This window comes from Cucurbita moschata, unplaced genomic scaffold (assembly GCF_002738365.1).
Source record: "Cucurbita moschata cultivar Rifu unplaced genomic scaffold, Cmos_1.0 Cmo_Scf00115, whole genome shotgun sequence".
Lineage (NCBI taxonomy): Eukaryota > Viridiplantae > Streptophyta > Magnoliopsida > Cucurbitales > Cucurbitaceae > Cucurbita > Cucurbita moschata.
The window spans coordinates 99,255-109,519 of NW_019268631.1; positions in this window are offsets into that span (position 1 = coordinate 99,255).

Consider the following 10,265-nt stretch of genomic DNA (forward strand, 5'->3'; position numbering starts at 1 on the left):
CTTTTGAAAATGAATACCTCATTGATTTCGAAAGATACTTTATACAATTGTTCTAATAAACAAGAGATAGATATTAGATTTCTTTTCGTTACAGGAACAAAAAGTATATTATCTAGTATAATGAATCTATCTCCGAAAAGCAACTTTAAATTTTCTACTGATCTTACTGAGACAACTTCTCCTGTTCCAACCCTGAGTGTTATCTCGCCTTCTGCAAGTATTCTCCAGGAACTAGTTTCTTGAAAAAAAGAACAAATATGATTAGTGGCCCCTGAATCTAGTATCCAAGTTGAGTGATCATACTCTACTAAACATAATTCTACAACTAATAAATCATATTTACCTTGTTGTGCCTTTTCGACTTTCTTCTCTGCAAGGTATTTTGGGCAGTGACTTTTCCCGTGCTCGTTTTCATTGCAATGGAAACATTTTCCATTATCTATATTTTGAACCTTGCGTTTGCGGTCAATAGGAATCTTTATCTTTCCCCTTACCCCTTTTGTCATATACCTCCCAAACTGTTCGATTTGCATTTGAACCAGGGTTTAGGGGACATTCCTCAGTTAAAACAAACCTCAAATCATCATTTGCAAGTATTATGTGTAGGTTTGATTTCCTTGTTGCATAATTTTCGCCGTTTAATTTCTCAAAAGCGAGTAATTGTACTATTGAGCTTGACATGCTAAGATTTAAAACAAATTCTATTATTGAATTGACTTAATCCTTTTTTTTTAATCGAATCAGATTGAGCAAATGTAATAATGTACCCAAAGATTATTAATTTGCAACGGTACTTTAGTGAGTTAGAGCAACAGCTACCGAGGGGCAGTCCATTACTCCTTCACTAAACCAAGACATTCTTGACTTGAACATTAATCCCAGAATAACTCTTATTCCTATAGTCTTTTAGTTATCGCCACTTTGGTCAAGAATATACTAACTCTTAGTAATTCTTCATAAGTGTGACCCGCCATTTTCATCCCTCAGAGATCGGCCCCAACAATGCCATCGAATGAAAAAACCAAAATTGGGAATGGACCTAAGAAATCCTATCCATTTCTGGAGTTTCATATTACGACCCTCCGAATGGGTAGTTGCTCTAGGGCAACATGCAGGTGGAAAATGGGAATCTCACGGTGCAACCTAGTGGTGGAGACCATAGGACGTGATGATATACTTCCTTCTCCCTCTAAATATAAATACTTTCTCTATTTACCTTGTTATTGACTCATGCAAATACCTCCGAATCGAGGCCGCTTTCAGGGCGACACGAGGTCGAGCATGAATCACATGGGGTGAATTTTTCAGAGAGTGTAAAAAGAAAACGATGTATCTCATATACATTTTTTCTCCCACTAAGTATTTTAGACGGTTAGGTATATTCCGGCTAATTAAATATAATCTAAGTCTAGGTGATTTTTCCAAGTATAACATTTATACTGGATTTTTTACCTATGATGTCTAGGTGATTTTTCCTTACATAATTCATGCATGCTCATGAAACTGGCCTAACTAAGCTCAAGTATTGGCCCGATCGCCAGATAGCAGATGTTCCGTAAACCGTCAACTTAAGTACCTCCAGCCTTAGATAAGATCATGTCAAATGAGCTTTCTTGTAACCGCAGTTTTACAAGATATCGACCTATTTTAATTATTAAAATTGATAGCGCTTGGTTGTTAACCAAAAGTGAGCATGCATTTATCTTTGTTATATATTTTAACGTCTATCTCGTTTTATGACGTTGAAAATAACCTATAACATGCATCTAACATATTTTATATAACTATTATATAATCATCCATTCCATGCAATAATATAACAATTTATATCTATCACTCATGGAACCCAAAACATGCATACTATATAGTATAACAATTATAACATATTTGTAATGCATAAAACATGCTTATCCTATGGTGGGATTTTAAATCTATATGACATACTTCATGCATATACGTTTTCTATTTAATTATAACATACATTCATAATTTATAATTAATTAAACACACTAATGTGGATTGGTTTAAGCATTTTAAAGCAAACAATTAAAAAAAACTATTACATTAATAATTAAAAATAACTTGAACCGCTCCCGAGGATCACGAACCGATCGAACCAACCCCTAAAAATGTTGAACCCGACCCCAACCAGTAGAAAAACACCCAAACCGCCTCCTCCATCTTCTTCTTTGGTTCAGCTTGCTTTTGTTTCTATTATCGATCAATTACAACCTAAAATAGACTCTAATGACTCCATAAAAATTACGGATCTTTCTGCACTCATTAAAGCCCATTAGGCCAATTACAATAATTGTATCAAATGGAAGCATAAAAAATGCCAAAAACCATAAACATCCACTTTAGCAACCACAATTTTCATTCATGAAATGATACCCACCATGCTCAAATTAATATAAGTAAAGTGCCTAAAACTTGCTTTAATACCAATTGACGGTGTTAATATAACACATGCGCAATTTGATCTTAGGCACTCTAAGTACATCAATTATAATAAATTAGCTAGCACGTTCAAAAGCATTAAAACTTAATGAGTTTGAATACTAACCTTTATAAGTTTAAATTCCTTTTTCCTCACAAACCGGTTTCGAACCACCACTAGTGTCTTCCCTATTATTCTCTGGCCTTCGAACGGAATTGTGGAATCCGATGAGTGACTAAACTTAATAGAAATTTAGTATATGTAAAGGGAGAGTTTTGAGAGATTTTCTTAAAGTTTTTCAGGAAGAACCTTGATCACTATATTTATAGAGTGATATTTGCATATTCATCCAAATTTGAGATTACCAAATTTTGACACTCAAAATTGTGGGATTACTTGATAAGCATGCAAGTTTGAATTAACCAAATTTTGACACTCAAAATTCCACTCAAATTTGTGGAATTATGGCAAACATGCAAGTTTGTTAAACCAAATATTGACACTCAATATTCCACAAACTCAAACATGGAATTTTACATTAATTGAAGTTATCATTTTGACTTTCTCTATTTTAATTCAATAATTAATTTGAATAATTAATTTAAAATCAAAATAATATTAAATGATTAATTAAACAATTTAATTGATATTTAACATTAAATCAAATGCCGATCCCAATCAATTCCGGCATATATTGATGATGAAGCCCTATTCATAATTAAAATATTTAAATCCTATTTAAATATCTCTAATTCTCTCGTTTTGTTTAATTCGTAATTAAATCAAAATGCAGTTAAATATATCGTATATATTTAGCGCATATTTCCTAATTTGAGTTGGAACACTTCAAACTCATTTGTCACACTATTCTAAGGTTTAGTAAGATATGAGCTAGCAAGGTGACCTAATGGACCTACAAATCATGGGCTCCAACGATTTGAGATTAACCGGCTAAACTCATTAACCTTTTAACCAACATTCGTTAACTACTAGGACACTCCACTTTAGCCTAGTAGTTGTACTCCCTCACTATAGATATATTTCTGTCTATTTGATATAACCATGATTAGTAAGTCGATCCTTCATAGGTTGTTCGTAACTAGAGCTGGGTCAATTTACCATTTTTACCTCTAAAGTTACTTCTTGTTCCTTAAGTCCCACTGATCCTCTAATTAACAATTGGTTTGTGGTCCAACTGCCAAACCGAATCTCTCTTAGGCCAATGAGAAGGTAGGGCCCCTTGTTCAAGACCTAAAGTCAGTACTTAAGGGAAAACCTCTCTTCCATCCCTAAAAGCGGGTAGGAGTGAATTCTATCTTGCTCCCTATGTCCCCAACTATTCACCCAGTCTTACCCTTGAAATGGGAGGCTTATTGAGTCGGCGAACTCGGACCACTCTCACCCATGCAAATCTAAGTATAATTTTGAATAAACAAGAGTTCATAGTTAGCTCAGGGTTAAGGTCGAGTTACCTAGGTCGTCGAGTTACCTAGGTCATCGAGTGAAAAATCAGTCTCAACAGTAAACGACATTATAAAGTGAGAGTGATTTTTTTCATGGTCCGATCATATGCAATACTCATTGCATAGGATGCTCCCACTCACATATCTCCACATATACAATTTAGTGATCACATTGTTTATATCATATACAAAAGGGCCGCATCCATAGTGTCCCCAAGATAAGGTACTCAGCCTTATCCCTATACTATAGATCATTTTGACTATATACTTGAACTTGATCCACTCTTATGTCTCTACATATAGTTCAAGTAATCATACTATAGCTGGAGAATTCTTAGTTTATTGGATTTAGATTAATGATAGTAAAATTCATTTGATTCAATAACGATCTTTACTGAATAAACATCAATAATAACTTTATTGACAATAGAATATGTTTTTGTTTACAAACTATGAGTTTTACAACATAAAACCCAACAATTTCTTCCTATCTCGACTCAAGCAACCAGATGCCCTTTCTTATCCTTCAGGTGTAGCAGGTGATCCTTTAAGAATATCGAGTAACCTTTCTCTGTGAGTTGCCCCATACTCAATATGTTGGTCTTGAGGTCTAGTACGTAATCAACATCTTGGATTGACCCCATTACACCATCCTTTTGCAAGAAATGTATCGTACCTCGGCCTTTGACCTCTATCTTTGACGCATCTCCAAATGACACATGACCATCTTCAATCTTTTGCATCTCTTTGGATAGGTACTCGTGACCGCACATATGGTTGCTTGCCCTTGAGTTGACATACCACAGAGTGTTGTTGTTCGTTCAACTTCGTTCATGCTAACTAAAATTATGAATAATTTTCTAAGGTCGTTGGTTTGAATTTTAATACTTTCTAAAAAAAATAAATAAATTATATTCTTAATTAAAGCAAGTTTTGGATGAAACACGTGATGGTATAATATGCCATATAGTTTAATTTTTGTGAATTAAATATTTATTTTATATGATAAAAAGGAGAATTGAGTGCAAACAAATTATTTTTTAGTTTTTGCCTAATTTCATAATGGACGACTAAATTATAATATTACGATATTTTAAGTTACTTACACTTTGGAGCTTCTTCTTGGAGAGAAGAAAGACTCGTGTTATTGAGGTTCCTTCTTCCGTCAAGATCCGAGAGAAATCCGCAAGGTAAGATCTCGAACGTTACTCTCAAGATCTGAGATCTTCGTTTGGGAATAGAGCGTTAAAGTTTACTATCTTCATCTAGGGAAGATCCGCCACTGATTTTGTGAGGAAATCGGACGAAACGTCGAGATCTGAGAATCTTTCCAAGAATGGTAAGGATGTTATCATACCTCTTGTTGACTTCATAACTCGTCGTATGATTAAGTAAAAATCAAGAAAAAAAATATTGGCACGTAGGTTGTAGTATGATCTAAAACTTTGTTGAAGAAGTCATTACGGTTTGGATTAAGAATCGAGAGATATAAAAATGAGAAGAACATCAGAATACTAATCGAAAACCTCGTTTTTCTGCTAGGAGGAGAGAGAAGATGACGGCGCGCCATGTGTCAACCGGCAAGAGGACCGCGTGCGCCAACAATCACCGGACACGGGTCGAATGTCGCTTGGGAAGACGTGGCCCCAGCCTTCTAGCGACACGCGTCCCCAGCCATGCAACCCGACCTGCGTCCCTCGGCTGACCCGGTACCCGTGCGACGAAACAAACCGCGGTGACTCGTTGTCCACCCGAACCATTGCACCTAAACCGAACCGATGACCTGCGACTGTAGAAAATCGGGGGCGTGTGACACTTGCGCATGGAACTTGCGAGTGACTTCATCCCGGCGCGTGGAAGCGCATTTTCATCCCGTTCGACTCCTGTTTTTCCTATTTTCCTCCCGAATCCAATCCTAACTCTATTTTGTATGAAATAGGACCTAATTGAGGAAAAATCACTACTTTTCGATATGTTAATTGTGTGGAAACGTTGTGTAAGGGCACGCATCATCCAGGTAAGTCACCACACGGAACTTTAGGAAGAAATACTTGAAGGAGTCGCTTGGAATGCATGCATGCTAGTTTAATTATCTTAGGTGGTAGCCTTCCGTGATTGAATGTAGGTATTTGATTGTTAAAAGTAAGATGTATTGTGTGAAATATTATGAGAATTATCTGAGTATTGCTGTTATGCTTTAAGCTTCCACTTTATATATATATGTTTAATTCATGTGAAAGGAGGATGGGAACTTGTGAATTCTGTGCTCTGGGAGTTGATGGATGTTATCGCCCCGTTGAGCATGTTTGTTTACTTTGCATGAATTTTGTATAATGATGATGGATGATAGTTGTGTACACTCAGTTGAATTTTCATGATCCACAGGTTTGATAAAGTCTAGGGATATGTGGTTAAAGTGACAAGTCAGTAAGTGTAGACATAACCTTTCCCTAGGAGCCTAAGAAACTACCATGGCATACGAACCACCTCTAGAGTACCCTTAGGCTACTTGTGTGTGGATGGTGTTATAGCTTCGTGGGGGACCAGTGGGTTCCTGATCAGGACTTGACTGCTCGATTGTCGTTTTAGCATGGGAAACGAGATACCCACGTCGTAACTGACCATTTAGCTAGATGGGATAGGAGAGACAACCCTCCAAAATACAGGGGGATTACCAGGTAATCTCATAGCCATGCCGAGGTAGCCATTCGTAGGGTACCAGTCCAACACAAGTTAGCATAAGAGGAACTCTAGGGGTATAAATGAAAGGACTAAGAACCAAAGAAGCCCCAAGGGGCAAGCCCTAATGAGTTAAGATCAGAACCAGATGTTCTAAAGCCAAAGGAAAGTCTATGGATGTTTGTTAAGTTTAGGTGCGATGAGAGTCTACAAGTAGGTGGTTTACTGAGTATAATTTTATACTCATTCTTGTTATACCTTTCTTTTTCAGGTACGTGAGGCGATGGGTCAAGAGAGGGCGCGTTGAACGAGGTGGATTGTCACAGAGAGAGCGTGTCCCGGGGCGTCAGTTCGGTCTTACTGATTAGTACACTTTGTCCTTTATGTTTTCTTTCCTTGTCTATATCTAGTCACATATGACCTCTTTATATTGAAACGCTTTTCTTATGAAATAAATGAAACACTTTTGAAATAATGTTTTCTTTTGAATTTTTTTGCATACACACTACATGTCATAGTTATTGTTAGTCACGACTTGAGGTTAAACTTTTTTTGAGTCATGACAGAATCAGTGGTACTTAAGGCGAAAGATGTAATCACAGGGGTAAAACGGATTTTTGACCCAGTTGTAATTATGAACAACTCATGAAGGATCGACTTGCTTGTAATGATTATATCAATAGACATAACTTGTTCTACCGTGCATAAGAGTGTAACTCTAGGTCTATAGTGGAGTGACTTATACTTAATGAATAAAAATTGATTAATTAATTAATTTTGTATCATTGGATCTTATAATCGGTAGGTCCATAAGGTCCTCTTACTAGCTCATAGTAACGCTAAAAGGTTCAATTTATTTGGAAAAAAATTTGAAATGTCAAATAAATATTTAATATATTAGATATATTAAATAAATAAATAAAATATATTTAATTTGAAGGGTTCAAAATAATATTTAATATGTTAAATATAAATAAAAAAATATATTAATTTGAAATGTTCAAATTAATATTTAATAGATTGAATACTTCGAGGAAATATATTTATTGTATTTAATACAATTAAATATTAAATTAATCAATATATTTTGATACATTAAATAAAAATATATTTAAAATTTGAATGAGATTCAAATTAATTAAATATATTAGAATATCTTATAATATTTAAATATGATTTGTATAAGATATTATATTCTAATATATTAGATATGCAAATATATTATTTGGCAAAAATTCTCAAAGAGTCTCTATAAATAGGACTTCGTGATGAGCGAAACACATACGAATCTCTCCCACTTTCTCTGAAGAATGAAATTACATCTACAGACAATTCTCGAAACTCTTTCTCTCCAATCCCTTTGCAATTTTATTTCAAGAGGCTCTTACAAGTCTTGACCTTGTTTGAGTCATAGCAAAGAAGAATTTGTGGAACGTTGAAGAGCTTTTGCATGGTTGGAATACTTCAAAGTGTCTTGAAAGTTATGGTCTCTTCAAAAGTAGAGTTTTTGCTCTCCTACTTATTGCTTTTGTTTTAATTATTAATAAAATTAAAACGGTAACCAATGCTTACGCCACGTGGATGAAGAGTTCATTCCTTTCAAACTATGCATAAGTGAATTAGATAAATGCCCCAAGTCAACATTTCGCCTGTGATTTTTCGAGCTCCCAAACACCCCAACACCACCCCTTGTAACTTCACGAACCTGAAAAGAAAAGATTAGAAAGGGGTGAGTATAAATATACAAACCTAATTGTAGGCTCTTATCGCAACCAAGTCTTAAGAGAAAACCACAAATTATTCTCTTGATCCTAGAGTCTTAGTACTCTCAGTTTATAGCTTGGGGTAGAAGAAACTTAACTTTCGTAACGGTATTCAGCATTTGAGGATGAGATGCTACCTCATAGAACTCTGTACCAAGGTGGGAGACATCATGGTGAGTACTAACCTACTCATCGTCTATGAAAAAGATTTATTGGTCATATTTAAAATAACAATTTTTATTATATAATATAATAAAAAATATTTTTTTAATTAGGTCATATTTAATAAAACATTTCAATACATATACAATATAAATTATAAATTATATATATCTATATCTATATATAGATATAGATATATATAATTTATATAGGATGACCTAACAATAAGGGCCGGTCAGGCATTTCCTTCGTTTCACTAATTCACCGTGAATATTTCTCTCTTAATATGAAGATTACAAATCAAAAATATTTTTTCCTTTATATTTAATATATAAAATTATTAAATATTAATTTGAATCTTTTAAACTTTTATTATAATTTAGGTTCGTTTGATCGGTGTTATAAACTCTAATAATATAAAATTAATTAATTCTTTTTTATTCATTAATTATTGATCAATATACTATAGACCTATAATTGAATTCTAGTACCCTATAATAAGTTGTGTTCATGTATGTAATCACTACAATCAAGTTGATTATCAATTTTAAACGAATTATTTGTAACTATCGTTAGATTAAAAGTTTGTTTTACCCTTGTAAATATATTTTTCACTATAAGAACTATTGAATTTCTAATTAACAAATTTTTTACGATTAACTATAAACTAAGTCATACCAATGAGAGGGTGTGCTCTCATTGTTTAAGTTTACAAAATGGTAGACATATTGAATCGGTTGTGAAAGTCATTCTCACCTATACAAATCAAATACAAGTTTCCCGTAAGGAATAGTTCATAACTCCCTCAAGATTAAAATCGCGTCACATATTATCATCCCATAAAATACTAATATTCTCAATCAACACATTTAGAAGAAGAGATTAAATATTTCATAATTCAATCTTAAATATTTTGTGCTTTTCAAAGCTAATATTCTAATCACAAATATAAAATAGATATTTGGTGCTTTCGGCTTCCCCTCAAGGTTTTCCACATCTTGGCTGACACACGGTTCAGTGTTTGGGTCTGATACCATTTGTAATAGTCCAAGCCCACAACTAGCCGATATTGTCCAGTTGGCTCGTTATCTATCGTAGTCAACCTCACAGTTTGAAAATGTGTCTACTACGGAGAGGGAGAAGTTTTCACATGCCTATAAGGAATGCTTAGTTTCCCTCTCCAACTAATGTAACTATATTGCACCAAATATTGAGGTCATTGAATGCAAAATTTAGAAGAACCAACTTCATTGTATAACTTCTCTCAAATGACACCTCAACTCAAAGAATTATGTCAAATCAACACATAGTGAAGGAAAAAATAGAAATTTAATACAAATTTAACGGCAAAATAGATAGGTAAGAATTGTCCCTTTGAAGCCCCTCTTATTATGTAACATAGATTTAATAGTTGGAGAACCATCTACCCGTTTTCCACCTTAATATATTACTATAGGGTCAAATCTCCATGAGTAAGAATATATATATATATTTTTTTTTAATTTTTTTTATTATAGTATATGGATAACTACATGCATTCGTTTAACAAAAAAAAGTAATTTAATAATTTAAAATATCTATTAATAATATAATAACTTTTTAAAATAATAAATATGTTGCATACATTTATATTTTAGACTCTAATAGTAGAGTCACTAAAGGAATATTTCTTAAAGTACTCAAGTCATGTGTTATTTTTACGTTTCAGGTACAAGCAAGACATCCTTATAGGGATGACAGAGGTGATGCATGAAGACC